The sequence below is a fragment of the Dromiciops gliroides genome, chromosome 3, assembly GCF_019393635.1.
Source record: "Dromiciops gliroides isolate mDroGli1 chromosome 3, mDroGli1.pri, whole genome shotgun sequence".
Classification (NCBI taxonomy): domain Eukaryota; kingdom Metazoa; phylum Chordata; class Mammalia; order Microbiotheria; family Microbiotheriidae; genus Dromiciops; species Dromiciops gliroides.
In genome coordinates this window covers 551,090,513-551,116,638 of record NC_057863.1, presented here as the reverse complement: position 1 = coordinate 551,116,638, position 26,126 = coordinate 551,090,513, and the positions used below count along the sequence as shown (strand labels likewise).

The window sequence follows — 26,126 nt, the reverse complement described above, 5'->3', positions numbered from 1 at the left end:
TGAAACAACTGAACAACAATAGAGGATCACTTCCTGGAGATGTTGCTGTAATCACTGGACAGATGACCTCTGAAATAGATTCTGATTTTGGTATTCTGTGAACTTGGCTTATAGAGAAGATGTAGAAGAAGTCAGATTTTATACCCTATTGGAATGGAGCCATTTTCAAGTATTAGGATTTGACCTAAGTTCAAAAATCAGAGAAAGGGAAGCTAAGAGATCATTTAGTCCAATATCTTTATTTTACAAATGGAGAAACTGAGGCCCATCAAGAGGAAATCAATTGTTCAAGACCATCCCTTTGCTCATAGCTCCATGTTCTTTTCTTTTCTTTTCTTTTCTTTTCTTTTCTTTTCTTTTCTTTTCTTTTCTTTTCTTTTCTTTTCTTTTCTTTTCTTTTCTTTTCTTTTTTTTTTTGTGGGGCAGTTGGGGTTAAGTGAATTGCCCAGGGTCACACAGCTAGTAAGTGTCAAGTGTCTGAGGCCGGATTTGAACTCAGGTACTCCTGAATCCCGGGCCAGTGCTTTATCCCCTGCACCACCTAGCTACCCCCTCCATGTTCTTTTCAATGGACTGCCCTGCCTCCCTTAAACCTTCCTTTGGCTTGTTATCTTCTATCTGGAATGGTTTCCAGGTTGCCCATCTTAGAGGTAGGGCAGTAGGAAGTAAGGTTTTAAAAGAGACTTTTCCAAACAGAGGATACTGTTAGCTGCTTGGCTAGGGTGATAAGCAAAGTCAGAGGGAAGGCTTTCTAGATGGCCTTGGGGGATTATGTAGCAGATGGGAACTATACATATTAATGAACAGCATTAATCTGTTGAGGTTCCCCCATTCCCTCCACCCTCAGTGAGACAGCTGGCCTTGGGAACATTATTGTTGATATTGCTAGTTGAGCAGCCTCTTCTTATGGTCAGTGCCAAATATGTGTGCCCAGTGGGGTTCATGTTTAACTGAGACCGTAGACAGGATAGCTTTGAGAATCCAGGAGTAAAAGTAAAGAGTTAGCTCTTCATTAGTGGAATCTTAAGTCAGAAGATCTTTTGAGAACCTGTCATGGCTGTCCTTAGCATCTTACAAGGGGCTATGAGGGGAAAAGTGGGTGGTGCAAGTGGATAGAGCACTGGGCTTGGAGTCAGGAAAACCTGGATTTAAATCCAGCCTCAGACACTTACTAGCTGTGTGACCCTGGGCAAGTCACTTAACCCTGTTTGCCTCAGTTTTCTCATCTGTAAAATGAGATGGAGAGGAAATGGCCAACCACACCAGTATCTTTTTCCAAGAAAACCTCAAATGGGATCATGGAGAGTTGGATTCAGCTGAACAATAAAAACATCACTGAACAACAAGAAGAAGGGCTCTGAAATTCAAAAGTATAAAATATGTTCCCTGCCTGCCTTCTAGGACTTTGTACTCTTGTTAGGGAGAATGCATGAATATTGTGGAATGAATGAAGGTAGACCTGTGAAGCCATTTCAGTCAATCAGCATTTATTGAGCACTTGCTATATGTCAGGCATTGTGCAGAGCTCTGGATTTAGGAATGGTGATAGTTTGACACTTAAATGTCTCTTTGATTTCATAGAAAAGGGCTCAAGGCGGCTAGGTGGTGCAGTGGATAGAGCCCCGGCCCTGGATTCAGGAGCACCTGAGTTCAAATCCGGCCTCAGACACTTGACACTTACTAGCTGTGTGACCCTGGACAAGTCACTCAACCCCAATTGCCTCACCAAAAAAAAAAAGAAAGAAAGAAAGAAAGAAAGAAAGAAAGAAAAGAAATGGGCTCTTCCTTCAGAGGGGCAGATACAACTTAGTCCAAAGTCTAGCAGCAAGTTTTATTGTGCATAACAAGCACAATTCTAGGGGATGGAGAGGTAGAGTAAATAGGTAGCTGGTGGTACAGTGGACAGAGTGCTACACTTGGAGTCAGGGAAACCTGAGTTGAAATCTGGCCTTAGACACTTACTAGCTAGTTATATGACCCTGGGTGAATCATTTATTATCTCTGCCTCAGTTTCCCCAACTGTAAAATGGGGGTGATAATAGCACCTACCTCCCAGGGTCAAGTGAGATAATATTTGTAAAGTGCTGTACAAATGTTAGCTATTCCTACTACTATTATTATTCAATGAAACAAGTCATTGTCATTCAGTCTGATTCATTCAGCTGCACTACTTTGGGATTTGTCTGACTTCTCTACCGTGCCCCAGGAAGCTCATTTTTGGGAGTACCTCATGATCCAGCAAGATCTCATCCACCTTGCTTCTCCACCTCATCTTAATTTTCCCAGCTTTGCCCCTGGTGGATGATCTTCCCTCACCCCTTTTCAGCTTCCTTTGTGAGTTGTCTTCCTGCTTTAGATTACTGCCCCTTGGCTGGTGATGAGTGAGATGAGCAGAACTAGAAGAACATTGTACACAGTATCATCAACATTGAGTGTTGATCTACTGTGATGGACTGTATTTTTCTCACCAATGCAATGGCACAGAAGAGTTCCAGGGAACTCGCGATGGAAGAGGATCTCCAAATCCAGGGGAAAAAAAAAAAAAGAACTGCGGAGTATAGATGCTAAATGAACCATACTATTTCTTTTGTTTTTGATGCTGTTTTTTTTTCTATTTTGAGGTTTTTCATCATTGCTCTGATTTTTTTCTCTTATAACATGACTAATGCAGAAATAGGATTAATGTTATTATGTGTGTGTGTGTATATATATACATATATATCTATATCTAATATACATACATCTAATATATACATATATATATCTATATCTAATCTATATCAGATTACCTGCTGTCTAGGGGAGGGGGGAGGGAGGGGAGGGAGGGAGAAAAATCTGAAATTGTAAAGCTTGTATAAAAAAAGTTGAGAACTATCTTTACATGTAACGGAAAAAAAAATACTTTAGTAATTAAAACAAAAAGATTACTGCCCCTTGAGGGCAGTGACTGTCTTTCTTTTTTGTATTGGTATCCCCAGGGTTTAACAGGGTGCTTGGCATGTAGTAGGCACTTCCTAAATGTTTCTTTTTCCCCCGGGGGCAATGAGGGTTAAGTGACTTGCCCAAGGTCACACAGCTAGTAAGTGTCAAGTGTCTGAGGTCAGATTTGAATTCAGGTCTTTCTGAATCCAGGGCTGGTGCTTTATCCACTGGGCCACCTAGCTGGCCCCCACCCCCACCCCAATGTTTCTTGACTGAGGATATAATAAACATACACAGGCCAAAACCAAACTATTTTAAATACAAGGCATTTTGAGGATAGACCTAACCCTTCAGAGCATTAGGAAAGACTTCTTTGTTCTTGGATAAATTCTCCACATTGGGTCTACTCAGTGTGTTGTGGGCCTTCAAGATCTCTTGACCTTGGGGGCATCGCAGTAGAGGGCATTAATTGTCCGTTGGTGATCCTGATATTGTCATAACAATGTTAATTAGAATAGCACAGAAGACTTTCCCTCTCTAGGCCTCTATTTCCTCATCTCTAAAATGATAGAGTGAAATGAGATCTCTAAACATCCTTCCAATTGATCATTTTGCAATTAGGAAGTAGTTTTACCAATCATACTCATTTGGTCTTCACATCAAACCTGTGGCAAGGATTATATCTTTGGGCAGCTTCGTTCTGCCTATTATGTATCAGAGTAAATATTTGGTGGCTAAATTTATTTGGACAAGTGAAGAGAAAAAACCCATTTTGAGCAGGGGTAATAGAAATCCCTAGAGTGGTAAGAAAGTGCTCTTTCCCCCCCACCTTTTCCCACCACTTGAGAGGGAATGGTCTGGTTATTGTAAAGGTGGGAGAAGCTCGAAATCATCTGCCATTAGGAAGACTTTTTAGCTGCTCATTTGTTAATTTCGTTTTTTAGATGAGATGAGCGAAGTTCAGAGCTTTGACTGGCCCACTATGACTTGGGATTCCCAAGTCCAGTTCTCAGCTGCTTGATATGTTTTGTCCTTGTGTAACCTATGCGATTGTTGTTGATCTGTTGTTTTCAGTTGTGTCTGACTCTTTGTGTCCCCAGTTGGGGTTTTCTTGGCAAAAGATATTGAAATAGTTTGCCATTTCCATCCCCAGCTCATTTTACAGATGAGGACACTGAAACAATGTTAAGTGACTTGCCCAGGGTCACACAGCTAGTAAGTGTCTGAGGCAGGTTTTGAACTCAGGTTTTCCTGACTCCAGGCCTGGGGCTTTACCTACCGTGCTATCTAGTCACCCTGGACTTAATCAATGTTTGTGGGCTGACAGACAAGAGGATCTGTTTGTGATGAGCTGGGAAGGCGGACCCACTGTCTAAGTTGGATCAAGTGAAATGCTTTCTGTTTTGGATTTTAGCTTTCTGTCTATTCCTGGCCTAGTTCTCACACAGTTGTTTGGAGCCTTAGATTTATCCTTTAGGGCTGAAATGGAGAGTGTGCACTGACCATTAACTGACCTACCTCACCCAAATTCCTGCTCCACCTTTGGGCATTCTCCCTTTCTTCCCACCTTTCTTTTCTGTCCTAGGCTTGTAACATTCCATCCCAGAGGGAAAAAAAAGCTGGACTTGATTATTTGGATAAAGGGATCCCTATCTCTCCTTTATCTGCCTCCTGGGGACCATGGGTGGGAGCCATTTAATTGTTGTTTACAAAAGTTCTGGAAGGTTGCCAGGGCCCTGCATACCAAGAGTGCCAATGGTGAAGCAGGTGGAAGAAGGTAATTAGCACTAGTAGCCAAATACCCCAGGGGGGTCTGGGGTAAATGCTTAAAAAATGTCTCCCCCTAATCTGCCACTCACAGTGCAGGAATCATGAATGTTAGGCCTGGAAGGAATTGAGTCCTATCCAGTCAGACCACAAACATTTATTAAGCATTTTCTTTTGCCTGGCACAGTGCTAAGCCCTAGAAATAAAAAGGCAAAAACATGGTACCTGGCCTAAAACAGCTTATGTTCTAATGGGGGAGATGACATGCCAATAACTGCACTTATCAAATATGTTGTTTAGTTGTTTTTGGTCATGTCTGATTCTCTCTCTTTTTTTTTTTCTTTCTTTTTTTTTGCGGGGCAACTGGGGTTAAGTGACTTGCCCAGGGTCACACAGCTAGTAAGTGTCTGAGGCCGGATTTGAACTCAGGTACTCCTGAATCCAGGGCTGGTGCTCTATCCACTGTGCCATCTAGCCGCCCCTCATGTCTGATTCTCCATGACCCCATTTGGTGTTTTCTTGGTAAAGATATCAGAGCGGTTTGCCATTTCCTTTTCCAGCTAATTTTACAAATGAGGAAACTGAAGCAAACAAGTGACTCGCCTAGGGTCACAAAGCTAAGAAGTGTCTGAGGCCAGATTTGAATTCAGGGAATGAGTCTTTCTGACTTCAGACCTGGCACTCTCTCCACTGTGCTACCTAGCTGCCCTTAATGGAAAGTATTCCAAACCAAATCAGTCTTTCCCCTAAAACTGTCCGTATCTAGATAAAAGTAGGCCTATTTGGTGTGGCTCCAAAAATGAGAAGTAGGGTTAGTAGGTAGAAGTTAGAGGAGGGGAGATTTTGGCTCAAGGGAAGCAAGAACTTTGGAACAATTTGTCCCATATAGTCTGGGCTACTTTTTGTAGAAGTAAAGAATTCAAGCAAGTGATGTAAGGGGGGAATTATCAAATTGTAATTAGAAAAGGCTTTAGAGATTTTTTTAGCCCAGCCTATGAATGGATCACAGAATTTCAGATCTGGGATGGAACCCTTATCTCAATCAATCCATAAGCATTTAGTAAGCACATTTACTATGTGCCAGGCGCAGTGATAAGTGCTCGAGATTCAGAGAAAGGCCCTAGAGAGTCCCTGCCCTCAAGGGGCATAGGGAGACAACATGCAAACAAGATGTGGAAGGGATACATTGGCAATACCCTCTATGGCAGGATGAGGGGGAAAGGTATAATCAGCCAGTCTCTAGACATTTACTGATGTGGAACCCACTACCTCTAAAGGCAAGCACATTCCATTTTTGAATTGCTCTGTTTATTAGGAAACACATTCTTATACTAAGCCAAAACATCCCACCCTGTTACTCCCACTCATGGATTTTGGTTCTGCCCTGGATTCAACCAGAAGACATATCTAATCTGTCCTCCTTCAAGCATTTTCATGCTTAGAGCCTTCACCACATCCTTTCAGGGGTGGGGGTGGAGGTGGGGGGTCTTTGTAGTCTGGGCATCTGAATTTGTTTTATTTTCGTTGTTTGATAGCTGTTTCAGTAGATTCGTTTTATTTGTAATCCTGTGTATTTTATATGTTTGAAAGCATCTTTCTGAGACAGGGACCACCCATCCACTTCCCGCCCATCCACTTCAGCAGCTTGCCCAAGAGGGCCTTCACAGAAAAGGTCAAACGTCCCCACCTTCATCTCAACCGCCTTATTGTTTTCCAGTTGTACTTCTGGACAGGTTCTGGCCCATTTCCTAGGGGGCTACCAGGTTACAGAGAGGAGAGAGCTTACATAGCTAGTAAATGTCTGAGGTAGGATTTGAACTTGGATTTTCCTCATTCCAAGTCCAACACTCTATGTACTGCAGTACCAATGTTGGGATCAGAACACCTGAATTCAAATCTTGTCAATATAGGCATATTAGCTTTGTGACTGTGGACAAGTCACTTAGCCTTTTGCTGTAAGCTATAGAGGAGTTGGACCTATACTAGTGGTAGATGTTTTACTCACTGGGAGTTCTCTACAAATATGTAAACACAGGCTTGGAATGGGGGAAAAATATACTTGCCTGGGGTCAGAGAGGTTGGAAACTTGGGGAAAAGTGAAGTTTGCTGTAATCCAATCTGGAATTTTGTGTTCTACCTGTTGTGTCGATTCTGATTATTGTGTTGAGGTAAGACCTTGTTGAGGTGGGAGGAAGGACACCTCCTCCCTATGGGCCTGCATTCAGATAAGAATCTTCTGGAAAGCTGAATTTGAGGAATGGAGAAGGGAGGGGAGTTTTACACCTTCCATATGCCTTATAGAAATATCACTGGGAAGAGCCACTCTAGACTTTGCACTATATTCCCAGTTGTGTTGTTGTTGTTGTTCAATCATTTTCAGTTGTGTCTGACTCTTTATGATCCCATTTGGAGTTTTCTTGGCAAAGATAATGGAGTGGTTTGCCATTTCCATCTCCAGCTCCTTTGACAAATGAGGAAACTGAGGCAAACAGGGTGAAGTGTCTGAGGCTGGATTTGAACTCAGGAAGAGGAGTCTTCTGACTCCAGGCCTGGCACTCTATCCAATGGCCACCTAGCTGTCCTTTTCATCATTTAGATTTGGTCATAATCCCCTTCTCAAAAACTGACATTGATCCCTATGATCTAAAGTTTGGTCTCCTCTGCCTGGCATTTATGGCCTCTACCACCTGGCCCACCCTATATTGTATTACTTCCTTTTATGTACCCTAGCCAAACTTAACTACATTCAGCCCTTATCTCCTCCCTTCCCACCATATTATTTGGGATTTTCTTGTTCTCTGTCTTTGTGTTACTCTCTTCCCTGTGCCTGGAATAGTTCACCTATTCTGAAAAGGCAATTCAGGTGCTACTGATCTTTCTTATTCTGCACTTCACCAGCAGCAGCAGCAGCACCCTTTTCTGTAATGTTTACATTGGACTATTAACTCCTTACTCGACCCCAGAGGTCAACTAACTGCTTTTTATAGACATTTATCTCACCCATGGCCAACCATAGCAAATGGTTAGTAAATGATTATTGAATAGATGAATGAAGGAACTAAGCCTTCCATCTCTATTTTCAATTCCAACCTCTCCCCAGACTTGTAATACTATGATGCTTATTGGACATTTCCAACTAGATGTCCTAGAGATGCCTCAAACTATGCATGTCAGACAGAATGCATTATCTGAATGACACCGCCCCCCCCCCCCCTTTACTGTTGAAGGCCCCACCATTGTCTGTCACCCTAGGCTTACAACCTCAGTTCATCTTCCACTCTTTACTCTCATTAATTTGACATATCTGCTGTATTGCCAAATCTTGTACTTTCTACTTACACAACCTCTCTTATTATATATATTCCCTTCTCTCTCATTGCACAACCTCCACCCATCAAAATTCAGACCTTCATCGCTGTTTGCTGCCTGCCTTCTGGTTGGTTTCTCCATGCCTGGTCCTTCTCCACTCAGCTGCCACAGTGATTATCCTAAAGTATACTACATCACTCCTTCCTGCTCAGTCAGTCATGCTCTCTAGGACCTCCGGCATCAAACATAAAGTCTTCTGTTTGGCAGTCTTCATACCCTCCCTTTTTTGCCCTTCATGAACTCTAAGACCCATATACATGGGCCTAATTGACTTCCCTCCCACCAAACACTCTGTCTCCCAATCTCCATGTCTTCGTACCCGTTTACCTGGGTTCCTTCGAGAATCAGCCTAAATCCCACCTTTTTTAGGCAGCCTTTTTCTGTCCTCCCAGGGGCTGATGCCTTTGTTCCCCTTTTCTGATGACCTTCATCCATTCTGTAGATATCCTGCCTCTGCCTAGTTATTTGCATGTTATCTTCCCCATTAGACAGTGAGCTCCTTGGGAGCAGAGACCTGGTTTTTGCCTTAACTTGCATCCCTAACATTTAGCACAGTGCTGGGTATTTGATAAAGGCTTGTTGACCAACTGCCCTCCTAGGGCCCTTCCAGCTATAACATTGGGTGCATTAGATGCCAAGAAGAGCCAGAATTCTCCTCCATCTGGAAGCTAGCCAAGTCTGGAAGGGTTAACTTGCAGATGAGGAGTGAGAGAGAGAGAGAGAGAGAGAGAGAGAGAGAGATATGGACTCCATCCTCCCTGGGAGCTGCTTTTCTGTGCTGTGTTTTCCATTATGTTGTAATGAGGTAATTAACTCTGCTCCCCAGTACTGAAGGAGAGGCAGCATTAAGCAAAGGACTAGCCACTGGTGTCCTTTCCTAAGTGCCCGCTGCAGTCTATTAGATTGGAGAAGCAGGAGGATGGATGGCTTTGGGGGAAGGAAAGGTCAGATTAAAAAGCTTTACTGGCCACAGTGTTCTCTGGTGTTTTTCTGGCCTCCTGGGTGTCCTTCCCCCCATCCCTGGCTGGGGATGTGCTTGTACAGAAACAAAGCAGTCCTGGGCTGGGCTTAACTCAAGGCAGAGTAGCCTATGGCCTGGACAGTGGGGTTTTAAGAAAGATTCATAATTATAGAGCACTTCACATGAGTCATCTAATTTGAGCCCCCTTATCACTCAGTGAGAGGCTCGGCAAACCCTGTCCTCCTGTTTCACAAAGGAGGAAACTGAGATCGGGCCAGGAATGAAAAGTTTGAATTCTGGACCTCCTGTTTGGGAGCTGTGTGCCGCATTGGACAAGTCACCTCACAACTCTAAATCTCAGCTATCTTCTCTGTAAAACAGGGTAATGATCTTTACCATGCCTCCTTATCATGAGAGTTATTGAAACCCTACATATAGATGTCAATTATTCGTTTGGTAATAGAATTTGGAGTTAGAAGGGATCTTACAGGTTCAATTAGTCAATCAGTGAGCATTTATTAAGTACCTACTATGTGCCAGGCACTGCCAAAAGACAGTACCTGCCCTCAAGGAGCCCAAAATCTAATAAACCCAATCCTCTCCTTTTTCAGAGAAGGAAACTGGGTCTCACAAAGGTTAAGGCCCAGTGGAGTTGTGACTTGTCCACAGTCACAGTGTCAGTAAGTAGTATAGTTATCTCTTCTACATCAAGACTTTCTTTGTCATGGATTTGATATACCAAGGATCAGCACAAGAAATTACATAGAAATTTTGGGGGAGTTTTACCAAAGCCTAAGACTACAAGCCACACGAAGACCAGACAACACAGAGCCTATGACCAAACATTTAGCCCAAATTTTACAGTAAGTTACTGTAAAAGAAAAAGAAAAAATTCAGACTTCATCTCTGATACAAAGGGAGGGACAAAAGATTGTACCCAGATTTTCCAGATGGATAGTGGGGGCGCTACACCCCTAACCCCTGCGATGTGGAAGGGATAATTTTATCCCATACAATGCTGCCTACCTATTTAAGGGGTGGTTGGGTGAGATATGGTCCCCTTATGCCTCAGTTCATATACCAGTGTTCCTTTGTAGCTTTTTAACTTGCTCTGCTAGAGGAGGGCTGGGGAAGTGAGGAAGTGCAGAGAAGCAATCCTGGACTTGGAAGGGCCCTTTTACAGATGAGAAGACTGGTATTTGAGAGTGGGGCAAGGGACTAACTCAAGGTTATAGAAGCTCAGCTGAGAATCTAGATTTCCTCATTCCTGCTTGGGAGTGTCAGGCAACAAGCATTTATTTAGCAGTTGCTAGACTTAATAATTAGTGGTTCTAAAACTGGTCTTAGGACCCCTTTCTACCTTAAAAATAATTAAGAGTACTCTTTTAAAGAGTTTTTGTTTCTGTGGGTTATATATGTCAGTTTTTACTTTATTAGAAACTAAAAGGTCTTAGTATTATTGTGAAAATTCTTTTAACCTCTTGGGCCTCCTGAAAGGAGTCTCTGGACCTTTAGCCCTTGTCAAGGGGGGATCTCTGACCCCAGGAAGCAGGGAAGAGCAGGCTTCGATGGAGCATTCCCTGCAAAATGTTGGTTTTTAAATCTTAGAGGTCACTCTTGCTGCCATGCAGTGGGAGATATTGATAGAAAGGAGAATAGGATTTCAATGATAATCATTTCGGTTTTCAAGTGTTTTCCTCCTGATAGCCCTGTGAGCTCGAAAATGCAAACTTTATTGTTGCCACCTCACAGGACCAACAGGTGGGAGTTAGAAAGAGGCAAATTTAGGTAGGTTTGATGTCAGCAAAAATTTCTCAACAATTTAAGGTTTCTTTTTTTCTTTTCTTTTCTTTTTTTTTGCAGGGCAATGAGGGTTAAGTGACTTGCCCAGGGTCACACAGCTAGTAAGTGTCAAGTGTCTGAGGCCAGATTTGAACTCAGGTACTCCTGAATCCAGGGCCGGTGTTTATCCATTGTGCCACCTAGCTGCCCCAATTTAAGCTTTCTGAAAGTTGATGGGACCACCTGAGAGGTGGTGGGCTAACCAACTTGTTAGGTATTCTTAAGTGAATTCAATGAGATAGTCACTGGGCTCCCACTTAACTCTGAGATGCAATGATTTTGTTGTCTTTTATCTCCTTTTGCTGCAACAATCCTGTGAAGTCAGGAGCTCAGAGAACAAAGTCTCCTGTAGCTGAGGTTGACATAGTACTTTGAGACACACACATATTCTCCTTTAAGTCTCATAATGACCCTGTGATGTAGGAACCTGCCTCCTGTGTTATTATCAGGCCCCTCTTTGTATCCTTGATGAGACTAGAGTGTCAGACCTTACTAATGACAAATCCACTGCTCTTCCCACTCTCCCACTCTGCCTGGCCAGTGGAACCCAGGCAGAAATCCAGGTCTTTGGACTCCAACTTTTATGTACTTGCCACTGTTTGGTTGGCAGTTGAAAATGCCCTACGTTGAGGTCTTTTGCCTAGAAGCTTTATGAGAACAAGCACAATTCCCTTGTCCCCAAAGTGTTTCTGGTCAAATGACTGCATACAGACCCCTACCTCTATGCATATATGTCACTAGACGCACATTTCCTCCTTCCCTTCCTTGGGGTTTGGCCTGGGTGGCAGCCTCTGGAACATCCCTCTGCCTTACTTTGACTGTTAGGGATGACAGGCTCCCAGGGACACATGTTTTTGTGTTCATTAAGCTAAAGCCTCCCCCACAAACTTGCCTTTGCCAAACTGTTTCTGGTAAGAAATTTAGGAAAATTAAACAAAATTCCCTAGACATTCCAGGGTGGGCAAAAGGAAGATGGCAGACCAAGGAAGACAACTTTAAGCTGAAAATTCATGTTCCCAATGAATTGGGAGTGACCAGAGGGAAGGGAGAGGAGGCATTCTCTGCCACACTTGTGTTACAGGAAGTTGTTAAATCATTGAGTTGGGCGCAGGCTCCAAACCAAGCTAGGCAGAAGAGGATCCTTGCTTCTAATGGGGAGATAGGACCCAAGCCTTCCAAATTACAGCCAAGGCCTTGTTTACTGTCATCTCCCAGTAGAATGGAAGTCCCTTGAGGGCAAGAACTTTCATTTTTGTCTTTTTAGCCCTGACACCCCAACATGGGAACTTCTACTTTTCAAGGGGAGGTATTATTATTATTATTTTTGGGGGGGGGGCAGCTAGGTGGCGCAGTGGATAGAGCACCAGCCCTGGAGTCAGGAGTACTTGGGTTCAAATCCAGCCTCAGACACTTAACACTTACTAGCTGTGTGACCCTGGGCAAGTCACTTAACCCCAATTGCCTCACTAAAACAAAACAACAAAAAAAAAATTATTATTTTTTTTGCAGGGCAGTAAGGGTTAAGTGACTTGCCCAGGATCACACAGGTAGTAAGTGTTAAGTGTCTGAGGCTGGATTTGAACTCAGGTCCTCCTGAATCCAGGGCCGGTACTTTATCCACTGCGCCACCTAGCTGCCCCAGGGGAGGTATTCTGATCTCTTGATTTATTGACTTGGGCATCTCTAGATGTGGAAACTCCCTTTACCAAATGCAGGTCAAGAGATATGGTGTAGGTATGATTGACACGTCTTGGCAACTGAATTGGCTGTTGAGACTGGCAGAATGATGGTACCTGGGGCAAAAATCAGAGTTTGGTGGAGAGATGAATTTTGGGGAGTATATGAATTAGGTTTTGAAATTATTGAATTTTGAGAACTGGGTCATCAGTGAGGTGGAGATGATTCTGCCGCTCAATTAGTATACATTTATTAAGCAACTGCTAGGCGCTCTGTTAAGCAATGCAGCCCAGTGGTAAGGGGGGAACTGTGCTTTAGGCATGAGATTGTTGTTGTTGTTTTTTAGTTGTTTCAGTCCTATCCAACTTTTTGTGACCCCAGGGTTTTCTTGCCAAAGACATTGGGAATGGATTGCCATTTCCTTCTCCAGCTCATTTTGCGAATGAGGAAACCGAGGCAAAGAGGGTAAAGTGACTTGCCCAGGGTCAAACAGTGTCTGAGGACAGATTTGAACTCAGGTCCTCCTGATTCCAAGCCCAGTGTTCTATCCCCTGTACTATGTAGCTGCCCTAGGAATGAGATCAGGGTTGGATATATATAGAATTTAGGATCCACTTACGTAGAGATGATAATTGGACTCTTGGGAAAGACCAAGGAGTCTTATAACACAGAGGATCATAAGATTTAAGAAGACAGCCTGTTATGGTGGGAAGAAGCCTAGCTCAGGAGACAGACCACATTGGTTCATATCTGACAACTGACACCTCAGTTTCCCTTTCTGAGCCTTTTTTTCATCTGGAAAATGAGGGGGTTGGATTAGATGATCTTTGGCGATGGCTTTTAGTCTTATGAACTTGAAGGGACCTTAGGTTACCCAGTCCATGCCCCCCTTTTACATAATGTGAAACTGAAACTGAGAGACTAAAAGTGAATTGTCCAAGGTCATAATTCAGTCAATCATTGTTTATAACCTCCTTGAAATCAGGTATTGTCATGTTTTTGTTGCTCTCAAATTCCTTGGACAAAATAAGAATAGAAGATAGGCATTGGACCCCAGATTTCGCTGGTCTGGGGAAATCCCAGATGAAGACATTCCCTCTACCAGTGTTGGCACCTTCTCAGCAACTTACTTATGGTCTCAAGGAATTTCCTACATCCCAGAGACTTTACTTATCCAAGGTCACACAGTAAGCATATGATCCAGGTGGGATCTGAAGCAGATCTGAGGCTGACTCTCAATCCACTATGACCAGGCCACCTCTCAGACAGACTTTATGTATAAAGACCAAAGAACTAATACAAGGAGAAATTAACAGTGAAGTAGCTTACTGTTGTGGATTGGGGGTCAGAAAACCCAGGGTTGGCACTTAACTGTGTAACCTTTGAGCCCAAGTACCACACATAAAATGAGGGAGTTGAGTTTGAATGGTAATATCCCATCAAACTCTAAATCCTACGTTCCAGGGGATCTCTTAAGATCTCTGGTCTCTGTTCTCTTTACCCTTCCCACAGTGCATGGTAAGGGATTCTCTCTCCCCTTTTGCTCTGAGCTAAAATTCTGCCTCAGAATACTTGCCAGCTATGTGACTCTGAGCAAGTCACTTGATCTCCCTCATATAATAGGGGTAATGATATCACCTACCTCACAGGACCAGATAGGATTAAATCTATAAAACACTTTGAAAACCTTTAAAAGCCCTATATAAATGAAAGCTGTTGTTGCTGCTGCTGTTGTTGTTATTGCTGTTGTCGCCATCATCATCATCATTGAATAGTGCCCGGCATAGAGTAAACACTTTAAGAGGAATTTGTTGAATTGGATTGATTGAAATGAAATGGAGTACAGAAGGACATCCTTTGTCAATGGTAAAGTAACAACAGCAGCATGCAACATTTATTCAGACTTACTATATGTCAGGCACTATGCTAGGAATACAAATACAAGCAAAAGAAAGACAGTGCCTGCCCTCGATGAACTTCCATCCTAATGGGGCAAAAAACACACAAAAGGAAGCCGAAAAGTAGGGGGATGAGGAACAGGCAGGAGAAGAGAAGGGGGGAAAGGCATGATAAAAATATCTATAGGAGTACAGGGACTATAAAAAATGCTGGCCAGGGTACCCTCCTTAAATGGAGGCTCAGGGAACAGCCTGCCACCCTCCAATTAAAGGGAGGAACCCCAAAGGAATAATAATAATAACAACTAACATTTATATAGTGCTTCCTATGTGCCAGGCACTGTGTGCTAAGCACTTTTTAATTGTTATCTCATTTGATCTTCACAACAACCCTGGGAAGTAGGTGAGTTGTCCAGGGTCACACAGCTAGTAAGTATCTGAGGATGGGTTTGAACTCAGGTCTGTGAGATCCAAGGCTGAAGTGATCTTTTGGGATGAGGAGGTTTTTGGAGTATCATGGAAAAGTTCAGAGGCGTTGCAGCCTTGTGGACATGAAGTGCTGTGTGTGTGTGTGTGTGTGTGTGTGTGTGTATTCTGCTGTGTGGAAAGAAATAGTCTAGGATTTGAGAGAACAGTCACTGTGGACTGGCTAGTTCTGGAAGGCTTCCTAGAAGACCCGGAGACTTGAGAGGGTGGGGGTCTCGAGCAATGGGTAATAGGTAGAGAGGATTGGAAATGGGATTCCAGAAGGGGACAGCTAATTGGGGATGAGAAGGATCAAAGGCGCTAGCTGGACAGCAGAATTGAGGATGGTGCACTGAGAAGGGCATAGTTGGAGACAAGATGAGATGAGGGGGACAAAATTCTGAAGAATAGTCGTTTCTCCCATGTAGCCCAGTGTGCTCAGGGGTGACTTAGAAATATGATCCATTTCAACTGATGAGAAAGATTGATGTTAGTGTAGCCCAGTTCTGTCATGGGGCTTGAAACCAAGACCACTTGGGTTCAAGTCCCCTCTTTGCTCCTATACCAGCTGTGTGGCTGTGGGCCAGTGTTTAAGCTCTCAGTGTGCTAGGCTACTCTCATTGAGGGTGCTGACTGACCTGAGTTGGTAGAGGACGGCACACCAATGACATTGTAGCATGTCCATAATTGAGCTCCACCTCTGTCCCCATATGTCCATAATCCAGTCTTGCTGTTCCAGGGTCTCCAGGGACTCTAGGATCTCCAAGGTTATGCCAGGGAATGTCAGCTCTGGCAGATCCTACCAGACAGCACCTACTATAACCACCTGGCCTTTGCCCGTTTTTTTTTTTTTTGTCTGTTTGTTTGTTTGTTTGTTTTTTGGTGAGGCAATTGGGGTTAAGTGACTTGCCCAGGGTCACATAGCTATTAAGTGTCAAATGTCTGAGGCCGGATTTGAACTCAGGTCCTCCTGACTCCAGGGCCGGTGCTCTGTCCACTGTGCCCCACCTAGCTGCCCCCTGCCTGTTTTTTAAGAGGTATAGAGCTGGGAAAGTTACTCTGCTTCTCACTCACCATCTGAGTGAGAACCCTTATCATTCCCAAGAGATGGAATGTGGGGGGAGGAAGGTGGCTCTTCAGGGTTGCTTCCCAAGGGAACAATTTCAAGTCTCAGTAAAATCCAGCAACTTGAAATCCTAATGGAGTTATCCTTAAATTTGGGATGTTTGTCCTCTATATATTCATCAATGTCTGGGTGAGCAGGGAGAGAATGAAGGGCAGAGTAAAGAGAATCTCGGGGTAGCTAGGTGGTGCAGTGGATAGAGCACTGGCCTTGGATTCAGTAGGACCTGAGTTCAAATCCAGCCTCAGAGTTCAGAGAAACCTGGAGGGTCTTACGTGAGCTGATGATGAGTGAGATGAGCAGAACCAGAAGAACATTGTACACAGTATCATCAGCATTGAGTGTTGACCTACTGTGATGGACTATATTCTTCTCACCAATGCAATGGTACAGAAGAGTTCCAGGGAACTCATGATAGAAGAGGATCTCCAAATCCAAGGAAAAAAAAAAGAACTGTGGAGTATAGATGCTGATTGAACCATACTATTTCTTTTGTTTTGGGTGCTGTTGTTTTGTTTTTTTTTTCTATTTTGAGGTTTTGCATTACTGCCCTGATTTTTTCTCTTATAACAGGATTAATGCAGAAATAGGATTAATGTTATTATGGATATATATATGTGTGTGTATATATATGTATAGATATATATATGTATATATATATATGTGTATATATATATATATATATATATATATATAACCTATATCAGATTACATGCTGTCTAGGGGAGGGGGGAGGGAGGGGAGGGAGGGAGAAAAATCTGAAATTGTAAAGCTTGTATAAACAAAAGTTGAGAACTATCTTTACATGTAATGGAAAAAATAAAGTACCTTATATGTAAAAAAAAAAAAATCCAGCCTCAGACACTTGACACTTACTAGCTGTGTGACCCTAGGCAAGTCACTTAACCCCCATTGCCTCACCAAAACAAACAAACAAACAAACAAACAAACAAAAATAAAGAGAATCTCACAGTCAGAAGGGACTCCTGAGGTCATCTGGTCCAGCCTTTTGTTAACCTGCCTGAAGATGGCTGAGGATTATGGCTCATGGCCCTACCATTTTAATGTTTATCAAGGGTTTTCCTAGCAACAGCCCTCTAGAGTGGGGAGTACAAGTATTGTTTCCTCATTTTATAGAGAAGGAAACTGAGGCACAGAGCGGTCAGGTGATTTGTCTAGGGGTCACACAATCACAGGGCCTGGGTCTTCTCAAATTTCTCAAGACAGAGACAGAGGTGGAAATAGGGTCTTCCCCCCACCGCAGTCAGTCTGAACCAGACCAGGCTCTGGCCTGCAGAAACCATCTCTTCAGCCCTCTGCTTTTCCTTGCCTCATTTGTCAGGTCCTAGGGGTTGTGAGGAGGTACAGCCAGACAGCTGATCCCAGAGCTGAGCTCTAAACACTCTGTGGCCTCCTGCAGCTTGGGAATAAATGATGCTGAATAAGGCCACAGTTTGACTCCCAGCCAGGAGGCACAGAGCTCGAGTCTTCCACCACAACAATGTTGGCCAATCAGTGGGAACATTTGATCTTTAGTTCCTTCCTCTTTTCTTTCTTTAAAAAAAAAAAATTAAAAATAGAAGGAAAAAAACTCACCCTTCTCCCCAACCCCCTTCAAATTCTTATACAGTTTCATGGGAAGGAACCAAAAAAGTCCCTTAAGGAAAAAAAGGTTACTGTACTTCCTCTTTCACTTTACGGGCTAAGGAATTGTCTGAGAACTTAGAGCTGGGAGGGAGTTTAGAGATCATTGACTCCAACCCCCTTATTTGACAGACGAAGGGCTAATGCCCAGAGAGGCTCGCCATGGCTCAGGGTCGCACAGCTAAGAAACAAAGCTGGGGATGATCCAGTCTTAGGATGACAGATCCAGTCTTAGCCACTTCTTCATGCCACTTCTTCTCTGTTGAGTTATTTTTACTGAAGTTCCATTTAGTCATCCATACAAGCCAGCACAATGTGGGGCAGAACGACTGAGAATCAAGGGACATTCTCTCTGTTACTAACTCACCGGGTAACCATTGTTGTTGTTCAATCACTTTTCAATGGTATTTGACTCTCTGTGACCCCATTTGGGGTTTTCTTGAGTGGTTTGCCCTTTCCTTCTCCAGCTCATTTTGCATACAAGTTTCTTTCTTTCTTTTTTTTTTTTTGTGGGGCAATGAGGGTTAAGTGACTTGTCCAGGGTCACACAAGCTAGTAAGGGTCAAGTGTCTGAGGCCAGATTTGAATTCAGGTCCTCCTGAATCCAGGCCCGGTGCTTTATCTACAGTGCCACCTAAATGCCCTGACTTGGAATATTCTTCAAAATAATCAAACAACTTAGGTTGTACCAATATTATTCTCCCCATTTTGCAGAAGGTGGAACTGAGGCAAACCACTCCAGTATTTCCCAAGAAAACCCCAAACGGGGTCACAGAGAGTCAAACACCATTGAAAGGTGATGAGGTCTTTGAATTGGGGTGGTTGTTGTATGAGTGGAGAACGGGTCTATGGGAGAAATGTGGGAGACAGAAGAATGAACGAGACTTGGTCATTAGTGAAGATTCAAGGTTGCCTGAGTTTTTGAAACTAGGCAATCCTTGATAGAAATAGGGACATAAGAAGGAATGGGGGCAGTGGTGATGGATAATGAGTTCAATTTTGGATGTGCTGAGCTCAAGATGTTGGTGAGATGCAGTCCAGCAGGCAAGGCTGTGGTGTAGAAGAAAGTGTGAGAGTCATTAGGTAGATTGCATAGAGATGATAATTGAACCCATCTAAAACACAGGATGGAAGAAGTCTCATAGTGCAGGCCTCCCTGGATTAAAAAACCTCAATTTACATTTTTTAATATCTCTTTAAGGTTTATAAAGCACTTTCTTTGGTTGAGATGAGAAACTGAGACTTAGAATTTGTGATTTATTTACCCACAGTCACAGAACTGGGTGTGGAAGATTGGATCTCTTGACTCCAAGTCCAGGTTGTTGTTGTTGTTGTTTTTTCATTTTTTTATATGCCAGGCGTCCTCTCCATTACTGGTTTCTGAAAGTTCAGCATGCAATGTCTTTCGGTAATCTGTACACCCCTCCTCCACCTCTTTGAAAAGAGGATCTTCTGGGCTGATCCCTTTATTTTATTTTATTTTTTCCCCATTTTATTGACGTGTTTTGTTTTAAAATTGCAAACATTTACAAATTACCCCCCACCCTGGGAGAGGTCTTCTTGAAACAAAGTAAAACAATTAAGTAAAACTAATAATACAGTGACCTCATCTGAAAATGCATGCAACATTCCACATCTGTAGCACCCGTGCCCCACCTCTTAAAAAAAAAAAGAACTGACATTTATTTTTCCTCCCATCTCCTCCCACCCCATTGGAAAAAAAGAGAAAGACCAAAAAAAATTCCTTGAAACAAATATGCAGTCAAACAAAGTAATTTCCCTCAATGGTTACATGTGTATATGTAGATGTACAAATATATGTATGTACAATTGTATAATTCTATACCATAAATCTGTCACCTCTCTATCACAGCATGTTTCATCAGCAGTCTTCTGGGATCATGAATGGTCATTGTATTGGCCGTGGTTCTTACAGATTTCCAAGTTGCTTGTTTTTGTTTTTATGGTGTTGATTTTAATACATGAATTGCTCTCCTAGTTCTGCTTGTTTTTTCCTAAAAGTCTTCAAAACCATTCATTTTTGTAATGATGATGTTCTATGGTAGAAATTGTTCTCATTCTGCTCTCTTTACTCTACCATCCAGTTCATACTCTATCCAGGCCACTTCTTTGCAAGCTTTCTCTGAAACCTTCATCATTTCATAGAGCATAAGAATTCCATCACATTCATCTATCATAACTTGTTCAGCCTCAATTGAAGGGCATCCTCTCAGTTTCCAGTTTTTTTGCTACCACAAAAACTATATAGATAGAACTATAAGGACCCATTTACAGAATAAAGCCAGACCTAAATTATTGGAAAGCAATATTAATTGCTCACAGGCAAGATGAGTCAATAAATATAATAAAAATGACTCTCATGCCCAAGTTCATTTACTTATTCAATGCCATACCAAAGAGAGCTAGAAAAAAAATAACAATTCATATGGAAGAGGGGAAAAAAACCTTTCATTTGACAGATGAAGAGAAAGGAGTGATTTGCCCATGGCCACAGAACTAGTGACAGGACTGGAACTCTGGTCTTCTTATTCCAAAACTAGCTCTGTGCTACAGCCCACGCCCATCCAAGCTTTGTTCCTCTGACTGAACGTGAGTGGAGATGAACAACAGCTGTTCTCAAACAAGAAGACATTAAATTAACTTAAACGTTCAGCTTGACCCGGCACTCAACTTTTCCAGCACACAATGGCTAAAAAACACCAGGACATTTCAGAAGACGGAAGGCACAGGGAAAGAAGGAGCGAGGGAGCTGAGGGAGGAAGTGTGGTGTGGGCCTTTTTAAACATGCCACAGTTTTGTTTTTTTTAAACTAGGGTCTTACCTTTGCCATCTGTGACTCAGTTCTGTGTTCAGCAGACGTGCTGCCCTTCTGGCTCCTCTCCACTGGCTAGAGGCCTCTGGGAAAGTAGTGGGTGGTCAGTCCTGAAATGCTGAGAGTTGACAAAATGCCCAGCGTCCTCCTGGGCCTGCTCTCCTCCAGAATCCTTGGGGGATGAGGGTAACTTTTTTCTCCAGGGCTGGTCCTAAAGTCAGCATAATGTGATGGAAAGTGTTAGACTTGTAATTAGGAGATGGGGATTCATTTCTTTGCTCTGATACTTTCTTTGATCACAGGATATTGAAGGTTAACACCATTTAAAGTTTACCTCTGGGGGGTCTTGGTTTCCTCATCTGTAAAATTAAGGGATTAGATTCAATGATCTCTAAAATCTCTTTCAGTTCTAAATCTCATATCATCTGTACAATTCTTTCATTTTACAAATGAGGAAACAGTTTCAAAGAGAAAGTGACTCTTGGTGGGGGGGGCGGGGCGGGGGTGCTGCCGAGGAGGAATGCTGATTAAGTGACTTGCCCAGGGCCATACAGCCAGTAAGTGTCAAATGTCTGAGGTTGGATTTGAACTCAGGTCCTCCTGAATCTAGCTGCCCCCTCCCCAATTACTTTTAAAGTTTTTTTTTTCTCCTCCCCTCCCCCTCCCCTCCCAAAGCCAGCAAGCAATCTGATGTAGGTTATATATTACAATCATGTTAAACATAGAACCTCAGTTTCCTCATGTGCAAAATGACACTCTTTCTGGCTATCTTTCACGCCTGGAATGCTCTTCCTCCTTTCTAACTACTCTCCTCTCTGACTTCCTTTAAATTTTTGTTTGTTTGTTTGTTTTTGCAGGGCATTGGGGGTTAAGTGACTTGCCCCGGGTCACACAGCTAGTAAGTGTCAAGCGTCTGAGGCCGGATTTGAACTCAGGTACTCCTGAATCCAGGGCTGGTGCTTTATCCACTGCGCCACCTAGCCACCCCGACTTCCTTTAAATTTTAACTAAAATTCCACTTTGTACAGGAAGCCCTTCCTAGCCCCTCTTAATTCCAGGACTTCCCATTGTTAATTTTTCCCTTATTTATCCTGTATATAGCTTGCTTTCTATATATTTGTTTGCATTTTGTTTCCTCCACGCCCATTAGAATAAGAGGCAACTGTCTTGCCTCTTATTGCATCACCAGCACTTAACATAGTGCCTGACACATAGTAGGCACTTAATAAATGTTTCCAGTTGAGTGGATTGTACTCCCTTCCTCCCAGGGTTATTGTGGAGAAAGCATCACCTTCCAACAGTGAACAGAACTACTGTGAATCAGGAATCCCGTGTCAGAAGGGTGGCCAAACTCGGCCTTTCCCTGGCTCCCAAACACAAGGGGAAATCATCAGTTCGGTGGGATTGGCACCCTTTTCTTCAGTAATTTGAACCGATGCAGAGTAAAAGAAGGAAAACAAGAAAAGGGACACATTTCTCTGTCCTTCGACTATGGGGATAGATATCTGGAGAAAGGAGACTTATCACCTCCTGATCACAGAGGGTGGGTGACAGCAGGAGGTTCCAGCTTTGGAGGAGAGTCTTGTCTTTAAAAAATTGATGAGGGGCAGCTAGGTGGTGCAGTGGATAGAGCACCGGCCCTGGATTCAGGAGGACGTGAGTTCAAATCTGGCCTCAGACACTTAACACTTACTATCTGTGTGACTCTGGGCAAGTCACTTAACCCCAATTGCCTCACCAAAAAAAAAAAAAATTGATGACCCTTGTTCTTTAGTTCCTAACATACCTGCCTTTCCCTGAAATACCTCCCTTGGAACAAAGAAAAACACTGGCTCCTCTGTCAGCAGTACCATATGTAACATTGCATGCTTCTGGATTCCTCATGTTCATTGTTGTGGAGCGATAGCATCCCATAGATGCATGTGCCACCATTCCCCACTGGGCAGGCTGCTTTGTTTCCAATTCTGATTCATCACAGAAAGTTCCCTGATGACTGTAATTCTCTATTGGGAGTGCCACACAATGATAGTTTCAGGCACTAAGACTCGTGGGACACCCTGTAAAGGATACGTATCTTTTCTGTCCGTGACCTCAGTACATGTGACCCATCATAGTTGAGTGATTTTTTTTCTCCCATAATTCCAAACTACTTTTCTGAATGGTTGGACCAACCTAGACTTCCAACAGCAGAGTATTACTGTGTTTATGGTCTCACAGACTGGAGCAGCATTTTCACAATAGCATTTATTGAGCACCTAAGTGTCCCATCCCAAAATTCTAGAGGATGCAAAGAAATATAGATGGTCCCTGCCCTCATGGATCATAGGAATCAGAACCAGAAAGGACTAATGGACGTTATTTTGTTCAACTCCCTCATGATCCAGATGAAGAAACTCAGACCCAAAGGAGGGTGAATGACTTCACATAGTGAGGGTAGTGTCAGAGCAAGCATTTCGTGCTCTTGCTACCATGCCAAGCTACCCAGTGGGGTAAGCTTCTCCAGTAGTAGCCATTTACTTGGGTTAATGTAACACAATCCCTCAATGCCCTGGACACAAATGCTCTAAGCCCTAAGAGGAAGGTTGTTGCTCCCGGGCTTTGTTTAGAGGGTGGTCCTTCACTGTGGGTTCTCCACATGAGTGAAAATTCATAGGCAGACCAAAAAAATTGTAGAGTGAAAGAGAGTTGAGAGCTTTTGACCAGCCGGGCCACGAAGCATTCCTCTTGTACCCTCTTCATCTTCCCACCCCTCCTCTCTATTAGCTCAGCCCCCTTCTCTTTCTTTCCTCTTCTGCTGAACTCCTGGAGATCATGGTCACTAAAGATAAATCTCTGTAGAAGAACGGAATGAAGACTGTTTTTGGCATTAGGGGACTTAGGTTCAAATCATGACTTTGCTATATGTTTATTGCCTATGTGACCTTCCATAAGTCACTTCTCTGACCCTCAGTTTCCTCATCTGTAAAATGAGTGGGTTAGAACAAAAGTGATCTTTTTGGCCTCTTCCATCTCTTAGAGGGTGTGAAACCTGGACTAGCTGGCCATTTTTCTGATTATGGAATTTATAGCTCCATGGGCTGATTTATTTTTCCGCTTCTTCTTTTTTTCCTTTTTTTTTTTTTTAATTTTTAAAGGAGACCGTGTCTTTTATCCCTGCTCTCTGCTGCCCATAAAACTCAGTTCTTCACACATCCAACACTTTTGCTTAGGTGGACTGACCGTCTCCTTTTCAAACAGCTTACTGTGTTCCTTATCTCTACCCTTCTGCTCTTCCCCTTCCCTTTTTGGTCTTTCCTCCCTTCTTGATTGGATTCCTTTCTACAGAAAATACAGGTGGAATGTTTGTCAGCCTCATAAAGGATAATAATAATACCCAAATACTTAGTCCTTCTGGAAGTGTTCTCTGATTCTCTAGCCTGATGAGGATCTTCCCCTTAAGCCTCACACAGTAGAACTTTCTTTTGCCTGTCTCTGAAGAACTTAATTGTGAATTAGTGTATTAGTTACCTGTGTTCCTGTCTTAGTTTCCTATTAGACCGGAAGCCTCAGTGAGGGCAGGAATTATATCTTACCTAAAGCTTGTACCTCCCCCAGCACTTGGAGCAGTACTCATTCCCCTGTACAACATTCCAGACAAATGGTTATTCCCCATCAGCTCAAAGACAGTGAACTCACTCGTTTTTCCAACATTCTTCATACCCCATCTCTGAGGTAGGTTGAGCAGTAGATAGAACACTGGCCCTGAAGTTGGGAAGACCTGAGTTCAAATTTGGCTTCAGACAATTACTAGCTGTGTGACCCTGGGCAAATCACTTAACCCCAATTGCTTTAAACATCTGGGGCCATCTCCAGTCGTCCTCACGTATATCTGGATCCAGATGGCTGTGGAAGAGAAAGTGAGGTTGGTGATCTTGCACAGCCCTCCCTCACTTACATCCATATCACTACAGGTGGTATCATCACTCCAATGTCATGGTCCCCTTCAAGAATGAAGGACAAACATGTCATTTGATCCTAGCAAAGACGATGTGAAGTAGGTAGTGCAAGGATAAAGGATTGTCAACTCCTTGAGGGCCAGGACTTTATCATTTCCAGGATCTGACAGAAAGCCTTGCACACATTATTCCCTTAGTCAATGTTTGTTGAACTGAATTGAATAATAAAGAATCAGTAGGGGGCCCTAGGCTGCTAGGTGGTATAGTGGATAGAGTACCAGGCCTAGAATCAGAGAGACTTTTTTTTTTTTTTGGTGAGGCAATTGGGGTTAAGTGACTTGCCTAGGGTCACACAGCTAGTAAGTGTTAAGTGTCTGAGGCTGGATTTGAACTCAGGTCCTCCTGAATCCAGGGCCGGTGTTCTATCCACTGTACCATCTAGCTGCCTCGAGACTTACTGAGTTCAAATCCAGCTTCAGGCACTTAGTAGCTGTGTGAACCTGGATAAGTCACTTAACTCTGCCTCAGTTTCCTCATCTGTAAAATGAGCTGGAGAAGGAAATGGTAAACTACTTGTATTATCTTTTCCAAGAAAACCCCAAATAGGGTCATAAAGAGTCAGACATGACTCAACAACAACAACAGGGACCTTAGAGGTCATCTTGTCCAACCCATAATTTATCTAATTTTTTAAAAAATTAATTTTATTGATGCCTTTGTTTTTACATTACCGTCATTTCCAGCTGTGTCTCCCTTTTCCTAACCCCCACGTGAATCTTCCCTAGTAACAAAAAACCCCCAGATAAAACCATTTAATAGACTGAACAAGTGATATTCTGGTCCTTTCTTTCTGTCTTTGACCTCCTTGGGTTATACCTAGCAGGAAGTCAAATGTTATGGGTATTTTAGTCACCTTTTTAGCACAATTCCAAACTGCTTTCCACAAAGGTTGGACCAATTCACTGCTCCATCAACAGTGTCTTAATTTGCCTGTCTTCCCAGTCTCTCCAACATTAGCTTCTCATCTTTGCCAGCTTGCTGGGTGTGAGATGAAACTCAAGGATTATTTTTATTTGCATTTCTCTTATTAGCGACTTAGATCAATCCTTCATATGAGTATTAATAGTTTGCAATTCTTTTGAAAACCATCCAACCCATAATTATCATTCCTCGTTTTATGTAGGAGGAGTCTAAAGCTCAGAGATTAAGTAAATTTCTAAAGGCTACAAAGCTAGGGAGTTGTCAGTGCCTGGACTTGGGGCCAGGTCTTATGACCCCTGCACCTCCAGTATTCTATCTACAAGGTTTTTTCCTTCCCTTCCTTGCTTCTTTCCTTTTTTCTTTCTTCCCTTCCTCCTTCCCTTTCTTCTGTCCTTCCTTTCTCTCTCCCTCTCTTCCTTTCTTTTTTCCTCCCTCTCTCCCTCCCTTGCTCCATTCTTCCCTCCCCCCTCTCTCCCTCCTCTCTGTCTCTTTCTCTTTCTCTCCTTCCCCACTTACTTTAATGCCTTTCCCATTCCATTTTTTTTCTCCCTGCAAATCTATCAAGTCTAGGAGTAAATTCAGACAGTTGTTCCTCTCTGCAAAGTAATCCTTGGCTAGTAAGAAGCATGCTTTCTGCAGAGAGGTGTGAATTAGGAAATGGGTGAGGTAAGAGGAGAGACAGGGACAATCTGGCCTCTCATTATGCAGC

The 26,126-nt window shown here is 43.0% G+C and overlaps 1 protein-coding gene across 1 annotated transcript in view; it reads left to right on the top strand.

Moving 5' to 3' along the window:
• The window catches only part of GAB2 (GRB2 associated binding protein 2), a 251,707-nt gene that overhangs the window by 45,815 nt on the left and 179,766 nt on the right, over positions 1 to 26,126 (top strand). The window lies entirely within an intron of this gene.